The sequence below is a fragment of the Phyllostomus hastatus genome, unplaced genomic scaffold (genome assembly GCF_019186645.2).
Source record: "Phyllostomus hastatus isolate PE091 unplaced genomic scaffold, TTU_PhHast_1.1 phas_contig_150, whole genome shotgun sequence".
NCBI classification, from domain to species: Eukaryota; Metazoa; Chordata; class Mammalia; order Chiroptera; family Phyllostomidae; genus Phyllostomus; species Phyllostomus hastatus.
Genome location: NW_025333611.1, coordinates 11,053,703 through 11,067,257, shown reverse-complemented (window position 1 = coordinate 11,067,257; position 13,555 = coordinate 11,053,703). Strand labels below are relative to the sequence as shown.

The window sequence follows — 13,555 nt, the reverse complement described above, 5'->3', positions numbered from 1 at the left end:
GAGAGGGGGGAGGTGATTATCATCCCTGAAACACGGCTGCATTTGCCCAGTTATTCATTCTCATTTATTCATTCTTCCTGATTGTTGTAGGTATTTTTTCCATTTCTTTTTTTTTAAACTAATTTTTTTTATTTTTGAAAAAGATAACTATTTATTTATTTTTAGAGGGGAAGAGAGGGAGAGAAACATCAATGTGTGGTTGCTTATTGCACGTCCCCTACTGGGGACCTGGCCCATAATCCAGGCATGTGGCGTGACTGGGAATCGAACCAGCAACCCCTTGCTTCACAGGTAGGCACTCAATCCACTGAGCCACAGCAGCCAGGGCTAAACTTTTAATTACAGTTTCCACTCACTTTGTTCTGTGTTAGTTTCCGTTGCACAGCACAGTGGGTAGAGAATCATGTCCATTACAGAATGGTCCCCTGCCCCTTCAAGTACCCATCTGGCCCCGTACATAGTTATCATCATAGTCCTGACTGTTTTCCCGGTGCCGTAAGCTATATCCATCTCTGTGATTCTCTAACCACCAATTGGTGCTTTGTAATCCCTTCACTCTACCTATTTAACTTTGCAGCCTAATCTAAAGGATGAGCCCTAACGTTGTAGTGACCATGAGTACAAAAGCTTGGGGCCCTGCCTCGTTCAGACATATGTTCTACTGCATTAATTTAAAAATTGTGTATGTTAAACATGGTGGTTGGGAAGATGAAAAAGGACCCCCTACATTAAAGAATTTGGTGTGGCCCCTTTTCTGGAAATTTCTATGCCAGAATTTCAACACGGGAAATGTGAGTGATGGATTAGAAGTTTGCAGTCCAAACGGAGATGAATCCCAGAAATCTGCCCATGCTGCAGGCAGGACCGGCGTTGGGGTGTGTGGTGTGTGCGTTTACGGAGAGGGACTTTCAGTCACGTGGTTACGCAGCAGGGATTAGAGCCAGTGGCACAAGTTAACTCCTGTCCTTTTCCTGTGTGAAGGGAAATAACACTCTGTCCGGCTGCTTCGGGCACACCGAGCTTCACTTCTTAATTTAAACCCTCTTAAAGGTTTGGAGAAAAGACTGTAGAAACTCTCAGTCATTTGTCATCAAGGTGATCAAGATGATGGGGAAGCAGAAGCACGGCCCCTTAGGCGTTACCACCTTCCTACCCAGCTACCTGCAAGAAGCATTTGCTTTTTCTCGAACAGGAACCATCTAAATGGTAGTCGTGGGAGCAGTGGAGAGAGATTCTTCAGAGGAGGCAGCAAGAAGAAAATAACCTCGCTATGTCGTCTATCATTTTTCCAGTTGGGGTCTCCTGGTTAGAAAGTTCGCTGATGCCAGAAAGCACTCAGAATTCCTCCCTGTTTCCCTGGGCTCCCAGATCACTGTCAGCACAAGTCCAAGTGCAGGTCTCTGGCCTGGCTGGGCCGCTACCCGCTGCGCTGTGCTCCTGGTTCTCCTGCCAAGCCCTCGATGCCTCTGCGTTCACCCTGCGGGCTGTGCTTGCGTGCACTTCTCACTTATTACTCTCTTCAATTCAATTAGTGCCCTCGCGCCGGGGGAGGCCAGCGCGCCCCCGGAGAGCAAGAAGGAAGCAGCCCCAGACCTTGTCTGTGGCCCTGGCTTGGCATTTTCGCGGAGTCCTCACCTCCTCCCCAATTTAAATTCAGTCCACAGCCAGGGTCACAAATCAGCAGTTGTTAGAATCTATTATGAAGAAATAAACATTTATCAAATTGCTTTTTGAGAAGGTGAATAATTTAGGGGAGAAAAAAACATTACCGCCACCATCACAAACGAGATTGTGCTGCTGACCGACTCCTTTATTCCTCCGAGATGCGTGGAGCTGAAGCACACTCAGTGAATATTGATTAGCTGGTGCAGATAAACAAAATTCTTTATAATTTTGGGTTACCAACTTGTTGCCAATTAAGAGTCAAAAAACCATTTAATTGCTCTCATAGCAGTGGAGACCCCGGGGTTTGCTGATGACCCGGGTCGCCGGCTCGTTACTGCCCACTTGCTGTTTAATCACCGCAGAACCACAAATTATTGCTGGAGTGCTTGAGAGAGGCCTTCCCGTTCGGTCGGTCCATGTAAAGCTGCATTTCTTCCCGGGAATGTTTGTTTTGAATGTGTATTATTATCACCTCTTCCAATATTTATTGAACCCTCAAGCTGTGTCAGGCATCTATTAGCCCTTTTAAATAACGGATCTAATTTAGTCCTCTCCACAGCCCTGTATGGTAGATCCTATTATTTTCATCTTACAGGGGAACGTGCTCAGAGAGGCACATTCACTAGCCCAGGGTCGCACAGCTTAGGGAAGTGCTAAAGACCTCAGCCTACCTACAGGTTCAGTAAGGCGTTTGGAAAATAATGTATTTCTAAGCTACAGAAAGATGCATGTTAATTCGACTGAGGATAAATGGTGGGGGTCGTGGGGAACGGCGTGAAGGAGGGAAAATGATTTGCCTGAGTCCTGAAGAATGACTCATTCAGAGGCTGTCGACGTCAGAGCCAGATGGAAGAGCTCCTCAGCGTAGGAACATTCTAGGTGAGGGCGTCAGAACAGACCACGTGGACGCCAGACAGCATTCCAGGATGAACACGGCCACTGCCAGCGTTCCGGGATCTCCAGTCAGGAGAGAAGGGATAAGATTGACAGCATCCCCAAATTCCTGTTATTGCCCCCCCCTTTTTTTAAAAAAAAAAATCTTTTACTTGTCACAAGCCCTAATCTTAGGATTCATACCCAAAAATAATTGGGAGGACTTTTAGTAAGTCGAGATCTTTAATTTCTTTGTAAAGAAATGTGTCCTGTCGTTGTGTTACTTATTGGACAATTTGGGGTGTAAGACTCTCAAGAGAGATCATTCTTTGTATCCTGAATCAAATTGGTGGGACACTGGATATTCAAATTTTTAGGTCGAGTTTGCAACCGGGAGGCGGCCCATAGTAACAGTCTCTGCAGACACCCACACACATTTCCTAGTTAAGACAGTATAAGCAGACATCTCAGAATTCCTGTGATTGATAGGGAACTGGCTTCAGTGTCGTGACTTCTTTGACTGTCCTGAGACAAGTAAACAAGACAAGATTCAAGTAAAAAATCTCCACACGACGCATTAGTTGGAGATGGGTCAAGAGCAGTTGTTTGGGAAACTCTTCTTTTAGTCTTTTGGACACGTTAAAAATGTTGCCATTTGCAGTGGCCCGTAGGCTAAGTAAATATTTATTGGGTGCAGAACATCTTTGCATCTGTGAGCGGAACCTGTCTCGTGCCTGAAGCTGGTGTTTGCCCCTGCAGGCTTTCTCGCACGGTGTTAATGAGGAGGGAGTTCAGTTGGACGAGTGAGACCGAAGGAAAGCGAGTATACATTTCCAAAGAGCTGCAGCACTTTTCGATTTGAGCTCCCACCGCCAGAAAAGCTTGGCAGGCTCCAGAAACAGCTACCGCAGGACTAGAAAGTTACAAGAATACCAGAGGGAAAAAACTGATTTGCTCACTGGGAGGCTCTATTAAGTGAACATCTGTTAACTGTAAAAATCCCATGCACAAAATGGGAAAATATAATGAAATTCAGAGCTTCTGAGCAAATTAAAATCATAAAATACCAGTGGGCAGGAATCGCTGTGTGTTTCGCTCTTCTGAAATTTACATGGAAACTTGGAGCAAGGCAAAACAGAGCGGAAACACTTAAGATTATTTACTGCAGGTGTGCGAGAGAGCTATCCTTCGCTTTGGAAGCAAACTGGCAATTGGGAAACTACACGCTCAGTGAGGAAGTTCATGTGAAAGGCTCCCTAAGCCCATAACTGTTGACACAGTAAAAGACTGAGGTTTTGTAGTAGGAGGGCTCCTGTCAGAACGAGGAAAGTCTGGGATTTGGCTCTGTCCTTTGCAGAGGTGGGGACTGTTAGGAGATTTGTGCTGTCCAGATGCTGCTGAAATCCCAAAGGAGGGAAGGGAAGAAGCAGAGAGTGTGTGATCTTTCCATATGGTGTGTGCCCAAGGAAAAAGGCCACTGAGCAGTGTGGCGTGTAGAGGGGATTGTGTTTCAAATGCTCATCCCATTTGGGGCATTGAACATACAGGACAATGCTGGGGCAACCTTTAGACTGGGATTTTGTGCATGCTCACAGCTGTGGAAATTCCATTAGCTATTTCCTTGGGTGTTTTGAATTGTAACCATCCTAGACTAGGCAACAAGAGAAAAACACAGGTTAACTAGCAAGAACAGCTCTACGTGGAAGATAGGATGAGGTCAGTTCAATTTCAATACTGTATAAATCCCTGTGGCCACTTGGGCGTTTGTTATATTAATGGCCTTGAACGTGTTAGCGGTGGCATTGGAGTTATTTAATCTTGTGATTATCTTCACTGATTTCCTATGGGAGCAAAGGGGGGGAATGGGGGTAAACAAGGGGACGCGGAGCAGAACCAAAGGGTCAAAGGTATATGGCACATGAGGAAAAGTTTGATTATTGTCAGGTGCATGTAAATGGAGTGGGTTTCTGGAAAGATGTGCTTTGTCCCATGTTTGGCTGCGCTCTAATTGGAGGCCTAGCTTCCCTAATTGTGCGGTGAGGTCTAGTTACTGTAGTTAGGAGGGAATCTGTATATCAGAGGCCAGAGGGTAAAGCTTTTAAGTAAGGCTTCTTTCCCAGATGCCTAAGCAAGAAATTGGAACAGAAAGAGACTGTAGAGCTAAAAAGTCTTAAAGTGCCTCTTAAATCTTTACTACAATTACCATAATATAGAATAATAGAGCCGGTACTATTTTTAAGAGCTTTTGAAGTTTGCAAGTAGCAGCCATAAATTGTGGGTTTCAGGAAATCTATAACTGTAGTTTTTTTTCAGTGGCTTTTTATTTTAATGAAAGAGAAAAGGTTTTAATAAAACCAGAGAGAACTGATAGGGGACACTGTGAGGTGATGGGGATGGCTCCTTAGCTCTAGAAGTGCAGAGTAGTCTCAATGATTGGCCAGTGTGTGCTTCTTTTTTTTTTTTAAGAAAAAATCAAATTCTTCTTCTGGCTACATTTGGGGATTTTCAGGTAAGTTTGATTTATTGTCAGCGACATGGAGGTAGCCAAGCGTGAGAGCAAGAAATAATCGGACACTGCCCGAGATGTAAATAGTTTGGAGAAAACGAGGCAGATGTTCTGGCTCCTTTGAAGGAAAGGACAAAATGCCATTAGGATGCCTTGCTGTAAGGAGAAACTCGGTACCAGTAACACGACTGGCCTGGAGAAAATTGCTCCCGTGTCTGATGAGGCATGTTATGGGTGGGAGTTCTGGGAGAAAAACTTTCAGTAGTTGGGCTGCTTACAGATTCCTTCCTTCCCCTGCCGATTTCTACAAATAGAAGGAACATATCTTTCAGCGGCCGTAGTTAGTTAGTTGCTAACCAAAAACACCGTTCTTCTTTGAGATGTGATTAAGGTCTGATGTGTTCATAACCCATCAACAAAAATTTAATGATCATTGATAGTCAAGAAGAGCAAAGTTATTAATGGTGTTCAGTTTCTTAAGCAAGTTGGTGGATGAAGCCCCAGATGGTTTAAACTACAAAGCCGTTAATAGTGCCACTTGCTGTGATGTGGATGGGGCAAAGGATGCAGAGGCAGGGTGACGTCTTATGTGAGGTTTCTTTCTTTTCTCTTTCTTCACTCTTTCTTCCCCCAAAGCAGTGAATGAAAACTCTTTGAAGGCAGGGACTGTTGCAGTGTAAGATAGGGGGCTGACACGAGGCAGTGAGGATGGAATGTGACAAGAGATGTTCTGATAGTGGTGGGGGCAGCGATGCTGGTGATGCCGATGATGCTGGCGGCGGTGGAGGGGGTGGTGGTGGTGGTGGTGATGGTGATGGCGATGGCAACACTATCAAAGATAGAAAGTGATGAAGTTATACACCATCATTTTATGAAAGTCTTGATTTAATACTTTGATTTAATATTTTGAGTATCTTGGACTATGTCCAGATTATTTTGATACGTATTACAGATGTAACTAAAAAATAATCATCTCTGCCCTGGCTGGCGTAGCTCAGTGGATTGAGTGTGGGCTGGGAACTAAAGTGTCCCAGGTTCGATTCCCAGCCAGGGTACATTCCTGGGTTGCAGGCCATAACCCCCAGCAACCGTACATTGATGTCTCTCTCTCTCTCTCTCTCTCTCTCTCTCTCTCTCTCTCTCTCTCTCTCTCTCTCTCCCTCCCTTCCCTCCCTAAAAATGGATGAATAAAATCTTTAAAAAAAAATCATCTCATAGTATACCTAATGAAAGAATATGTTGTGTATTGCACTGTCATGGAATTCATTTTCCAATCTGCTTTGCCGGTTGTGTACACGTGTTGTCTTTGGCTGAAATTTGACATGTACATTTTAATTTTTTAACATTAATCAGTTTTCTTGCAGATTAATCTTGTAAATGAATTATTAAGCATTTTCATATTATAACAAATGACTTTAAACTGTCCGAAACTCATTTAGAAGATTCATATACAAACTAGAAAAATTAATTTCCAAATTGAAATGTGTTGATATATATTTGTTTAAGTATAGGGCATTCTTAAATTATTTTGGTATCAAAATTTCTAAATATGGAAAAATTCTCATTGATATTTTAAGTGTTTTCTTCAGAGCTTTTTTTTTTCTCTCCCCAAAACAGTTACTTTCTTAGTTTTTAAAATGTTTACACTTAACTTGAAGGGACAGATAAGGCATGTATGATACTTTAAATCTATTGATACCATAGAAAAGGCCAGCAACTGGGAAATCATCTCTCTAAAAGATAAATGTACAATTCATCTTTAAATTGAGGAAACCGACAAACATTTGAGTGATATATAAGATGTTCCTGATGAGTCCACATTTTGTTATAGAGTATTACGAGAGTTCTAATTAAACTTATCCACACTGATAACGTCTCAGAGCAGCTAGAACGTGCTGCAGGTGAGGGCGAGACTGAGGAAAACACACCCCCTCTGTCGAGATTCCTTTCAAGATGGTGTCCATTCAACACATGGGCTAAGCAAGGAAGCCGTGCTGATTATTGTGTTCAATGCTTTAAGTAAGAAATAGATATTTTAATGTGTTTTTACTGCACTACCCTCAATGGATGAATTATTCTGTAAACCCTGTTCGTAGACCCCTGCACAAGAAAACGAAGCCCAAACTCTCTTGTACAGAGTCCAGAACCTTCTACGACCTCATTTCCAGTTCTGACTTACCTGTAAATTTCTGTCCTATACATTTCCTGTTACACATTCTACACAGACTAGCATTCTCCCTCCCTCCCCCCATTCCACCTCATCTGGTTCTCAACATTCCGCCCGTCCTGCAAGCCACAGGGCCTGGCTTACTGCTCTTGCCCCGCCAATGGTGGTCGAATGAAACCCTTCTATTCATTTTTTTCCCGTGTACTTTTCTTAATTTGTAATTACGTATCCACTGATGTGTTGATCTGTTTGTATGATGAGACCAAGGTCCACAAAGGCACTCAGGCACTGTGACAGTTCTACTTACCATCAAATCAATATTTGCACCAAGGTCAGTGATGGGCACGAAGTAGGTGCCCTTTCACATTTTGTCAGGTGAGCAAACCTTGTGTCACCCTGAATTCTCATCCCACTTGGTCCCCACCTGGTCATAACTAATATTTGCCTTTTCTGTTCTCAAAGTCTGTACGTTGATAAGAGCAGGATTCAATAAGTGGCTCAGGCTTTTTTTAATTGTTACTATATATATATATAAAACATATGTATAGGGTGAGATCTGGCCCCATGATAAAGGCACAGGTAGCAATTTGATTGCTCAAGTGCCTTACAGTCGAGATGGAATTTTATCTGGAAGGATGCCTGATGCTGAGCATCAAACCTTTAGTTGTTCACTTACCAAAGTCATGTCTGTATGTTATTTCCCAGCAACATGCAGATTGCTTATGACTGCGCCCACTAGAGTGGTCCTCTCTATCTCGGCTCATTGGCAGCAGTTTAAGAACAAACTCTAGAGCCCAACATCGCAACTGTTTTCTTCCTTTTTGATCTTGCCTCATTAGGGGGACAGGGTCAGAGTTGTATAATATGCTGAAAGCTGTCAATACTTTGCATTTCTTATTCATTAAAGCCTTCAGATGTTGTTTTCCTGGCAGGTCCATTTACCAGGGAGGGCAAGGAGAAAAGCACTAAACAGGTGTTCTTGACTTGAAAAATAGCAATTCCAAGCAACTCACAAGGGGAGAAGTTGAAAATTTTTTAGATTCCTGAGTTGTCACTGGGAGATAAATTTGGGTACACATTCGTCTCTCATAAACAGACTTTCTTTAACATAAATTTCGGCTGTGTGCGAGGCACCTGATTTCTCTGGAGGCAGACATGCTTCACAAAGCAATTGTGCAGCAAAAAGATAGTGTGTATCTTCCTAGCCTCGTTCCAAATGCGCGAATACGAGCTGGAGGAGCAGTATGTTGAGCTGCTAATAGGGAATTCTTGCTTCCCTTGGCAGGGAGAAAAATACTTATGGTAAATATTTGGCTTGATTGATGGGAAAGTGTCTGAATTTTGGGTAACCTGAACTCAAGCTCCAAGGTTTCTTAACACCATAAGAAGATTTTTTGTCAAATAAACAATGAGGTACATTCAGCATCTTATACAAAAGAACTAACCGCCTAGTACAGTGCTCAGTTTTGAAGCAGTAGCTCTCTGAAGCAAGGGGAAAGCTAAAAGAGAGATTTTCTGTCGCAGTGGTTCTAAAACTGTGGTCCCTAGGCCTGTAGCGTTTGCACTGTGTAGTAGCTTGTTAGAAGTGCATAGTTGTGGGTCACACCCTAGAACTACTGAATGAGAAATTCTAGGGGTGAGGTCTAGCAATCGATGTTTTTGATGTGCTCAAAGTGATTCTGGCATATGTGAAGATTGGAAAAATCTTGTTTTACTGGAATTCTATCCACTAGTTCATTCCACAAACATTGATTGGCTACCTACTATGCACCGGGCACTCTTTTTAGGCACTGATAATGCAGCAGTATGAACAAATGGTCAGACTCTTGCTCTCTTGCCATAGTCTAGTGAGCCATCTTGGAGAGTCAAAAGAAATGAGGAATTCATTAGTTTAAGTCCGCCCTTTGGGGCCTGCAAGGCGCTCTTCTTAGTGACTATGATGTTTTTAGGTAGGTTTGGCAGAAGCAGTGTGAGCTTTTCAGAATGGAACCAGCCTGACTTCGTTTTCCAATGTCAGCTTTCCTGTTCCTTTCCGGCCAGCTCCCCTGGGGCTGGTTTCAAGATCTCTTTCAAGGTGCTCGGGATCCATGGCTTACCTGAATGGGCAGTTGATCTGCATTTTTGGTACCTTTGAATTATTTAGTAATCATCGCTCTGTGTGTGGCACCCTAGTGTGGGCATGGGAAATGAATTGATTGGCAGGATCCCGACATCTGGGCTCTTACTCCACGAAGGATCATTAGTGAACCAAATGGCTTAAAGGACGTCTTGCACAACTGAGTGGTAGTCAGTTTTTCCGATTTGAAAAATCGGAGAAATAGTGGGCCCTGAGCATTTTGTACTAGGTAGGCTAGAATCAAAGGGAACTCACTACCTTTCTTCCAGCTAGTCATTTATTCAAATGTTTTTTCCCCAACTTTGAAATTTTTTAATAATAAAACATGAAAATGAGTCAAAAGTTTCAATAAACACCTCTAAAATTTCTTCAGGATTTATCATCTCTACTTCTTTCTCTCTCTCTGTCTACACACACACACACACACACACACACACACACACACTATTTTGCCATTGCATTTGGAAGTTTAAATTGCAGATACTTAAAAATATTACTCACCTATCATTCAGCATGAATCTTAACAATAGAGACATTTGCCTAAATTACGACAATATCATCATCATTCCTAAGGAAATAACAATAGATCATTGAATATCTAAATCCTCCTCAAATATTTGAATTTTTCTCAAGAATGTCCTTTTGTAGTGTTTTTTTCTCCATATGAAGGTCTTATTAAGATTCATGCAAATAACTTTGATTTTATGCTTCTTTGGTCTCTTTGAATCTAGAATTATTCTTCCACTTTGTTTTCTCCATGATATTGAATTTTTGAAGAGTTCAAGGTAGTTATTATGTACAATCACCCACATTCTTGATTTGCTTGATTGATTCCTCGTGGCATCATTTAATGTGTATCTCTGTCCCCTGAATTCACTGTGCACTGGAATTTAGATCAAGAGGCTCCGATGAATTACATTCAATAAATGTTTGACTGCTTGTCATGTGCCAGGCATAGTGTGGTGAGCAAAACAGGTGAAGCCTTATTTTCATGAAGCTCCAATTATTTGGGGAAGCATACAATAAACAAATATATTATAAATTTTCGTGTGTGTGTGTGTATTGTATATATATACACATCTTACCTTCCCGTAATGGTAAGTGCTGTGATGAAAATGACGTACAACGATGTGACTTGAGTTAATGACAGTTGGTGGCACACGGAATGGCCAAGCAGGAACTCACTGTGGATATAGTTGAGATATTATCTGAATGGAAATGACAGAAAGTGGAAAATATGGGTGAAGAAAATCAATTTTCTAAAGCCACTGACCAAAACAAAGACTTCTTGGAGGATGTTGAATTTAATGAATTTCTTGAATGAAGGCAGGGAGAACTTGGGAAGGACTTGGGAATTTCAGGAGGTTAATCATGTGAGTCACTGGACGAAAGGCAGGAACAGTAGTGATGAGATAACAATTCCAGGGAATCACGGAGCCTGTTCCTTTTTGGTGGTAGTAGGTGCACCTATATATATATATATATTTTTTTTTTACCTGTCTACTACATAATTTTTTACCAGTGCAGTGAGCCAACACAATTGGCAAAAAGGAGAAAATTTAAAGCAAACTCACCAGGAAATATAATGAAAATTTGTCAAATATTGTTGACTATGTTTATTCTTGTAAGTTCCTAAAATGCCCTACAGAATTTCCTTTGGAGTCACGTGCCAGGAAAATCTCGTCTTCCACTGCAGGAAGTTGGGGAAGTGGTTCTTCTGCCAAGTTTACCATCCTTCCCATCTCTTCAGCATGCTATGTGATATTATTCAGGTTATCCCTTGAGTTGCTGGAGCTCACTCTAGATGCATTTATGAATATGACATTATTAAGCACATACAAATAAATATCAGTAAGACTTTTGTAGCCAGTAGAGAGGAAAACTGAAGAAGATGCCTTGCTGAATACTTTTCATTTGGTTCCTTGGCAGAAAAAGCAATATAAAATTGGATATTCAAGTGCACATTTATGCCATAGTAGTGTGATGCTTAATTGAGTCAGATGAGATACCACCTATGCGTATAGCGCACATCTAGTAGGCAGTATCTGGTCCCTGGCTGATTTCTCAGCCAGCATTTGGCATAACCCAGGAGTGGTTTTGGACACCTGTCAGGGAGACGAAAGGAAATGCTATCTCTGGAAGTTCATGCCGAGGGAGCAGGCTGAGCTCTGGCTGTTGAGGAAGGGGCTTCAGGGGGAGAGAAGCACACTGACATTCGTCATAACCGTTCCTCACACTAGGCCTCAGTCTGCCCTTCTGGAAAACTCATCTGTGAAATGTGTTTACTGAAAATGCTTAATGCATTGGCGTGTCGGGGAGAACAACTGAAAAAGAAGACGCTGACCGGTTATAATGTGTTTCTAGTGATTTGTAATCAAGGCTTATGGTTCCGTGCAAGCTGGATTTTGTTTTTGACTTTTTTATTGATGCTTTTCAAGGTGAAATGCTCTCTGCGTGTGTGTGTGTGTGTGTGTGTGTGTGTGTGTGTGTGCGCTTGCGCACTTGTATTTACTCTGGAGAAGAAGGACCACAGAGGATGAATAGCCACTTTCCCCAACCCCTTCCTCCAGGTGTGTTTTCCTTGCCCCTCCCCTTCTCCCAGGCTCCAAGAACCATTCTTCTGCCCCTGTAACCTGTTTCCTGAGCCCGGGGAAGCTCAGCTGACTCACTTCTTCCATGGCTCTGTTCTTCCACCTCTGGGACTTTCTAAGTAAACTTTGCTTGTCTTTGAAAAAATAGTATGATTCCATTACAATACCAACACATTTCAGGAAAACTAGTAGTTAGTTTAAATACTTTCAAAAGACTATTGTCTAGAATAGTGCTGTCCAATAGAAATTTCTGAGATTGGAGAAATACTCTAAATCTGCACTGTTCATTTCACTAGCCACTAGTCACCTGTGGCTATGGAGCAGTTGAAATAGGAAGTAAAATTTAAACTTAATTTAAATTAATTAACTTAAATTTAAATAGCCAGAGGTGTTTATTAAAGGCTATCATTTTGGACAAAGTAGGTCTACAAAAAATGTTGAGGAAATACTTTTCGAAAGGTCATCATCTGGTTCTGCAGTTTGCTAATTAGATTAGTTTTCTCTGCATTCATATTAGTAATATATTTTCTTGTGCTTAAAATGCACATCAGTTCCTACCTATCTCTGCATTCCTTCCTCACACATACACACTGAATATACACACATACACACTGATTTTAGACACACACACTCCCATTTTTTCCTGCTGTTTTCACGAAGCACTAAAATTTTTTGTTTTATTACACTTCTTGAGGCTGTACTATATACATATTCTGTTGAATCAAATTCTTCACTGTTTGTTCTCCTTTAAAATTAGGAACCTAATATTCATCCCTGAGTTGTATTCCCGAAGGTTTCCACTGTCTTCCATGGAGGTCAGCTCTGTCTCTTTAACCTTCTAGTGGCATTTGCACCATGACCAAACCCTGCCTGAAGACCACCCTTTAGCCTTCTAAGTGCTGTGGCATCCTGAGTATCTTCCCTTTTCTCCCATCAGTCTTTTTTCTTTTCTTTTCTTTCCAGTTTCCTTCAGTGTTATGGGTATTACTGTTCTCTCCTGGATGGAGCCAAAAGCTCTGACTTATGTTTTCTGTGAGAAAATATATCTAATTCTGATTTCTCCAGCTGTCTGCCTTAAAATTTCATTATTTTCTCCTTGCAATTTCTTGTTCAATGTGCACACATCTGTGTTTAATAGAAGAACATAACTCATAATTTTTCTGTCAATACTTATCTCCCACCGTATGTTGAAAAGGCATCGACTGCTGTCTCTGTCACCCAAACTGGAAGACTCGGGTATCCTGACTTTCCACACTTTGTGGTCCCCTTCAACTCAGTCAGCACGTGCTGGAAGTTCTTTTTATATAAGATATGGAACATTTCGTGATATTATGTGTTATCATTGTTCAAGGTCCGTGCTGTCTTCTCTGTGTCATTCCAGTTTTTGAAACTACTACCAAGGTGAACGCAGTTTGTTCTTTCTGATGAAAGTGGGTTACAACTGGTTTCCTTCTCCACTGTCCACACCCTGGCTCAGATCATCTTTGGCCACTCCCTGATGTTACTCCCTTCAGTCTCAGCTGGGGTTGTATTAGCCACTTCAATTCCATTTCATCTGATCGTTCGGCTTGCATCTTATCCTACAAGTACGTTGGCCAGCCTCGTCTTGCTTTTCCAACCATGCGCTTTTTGCTTAA

At 41.9% G+C, this 13,555-nt stretch overlaps 1 non-coding gene across 1 annotated transcript; it reads right to left on the bottom strand.

The window, feature by feature from the left end:
- Positions 1 to 13,223: 13,223 nt before the first annotated feature.
- LOC123813301 lies at positions 13,224 to 13,330 on the bottom strand. Its single transcript, XR_006784729.1, has one exon. It is a non-coding gene; the product is annotated as a U6 spliceosomal RNA (small nuclear RNA).
- Positions 13,331 to 13,555: the final 225 nt, after the last annotated feature.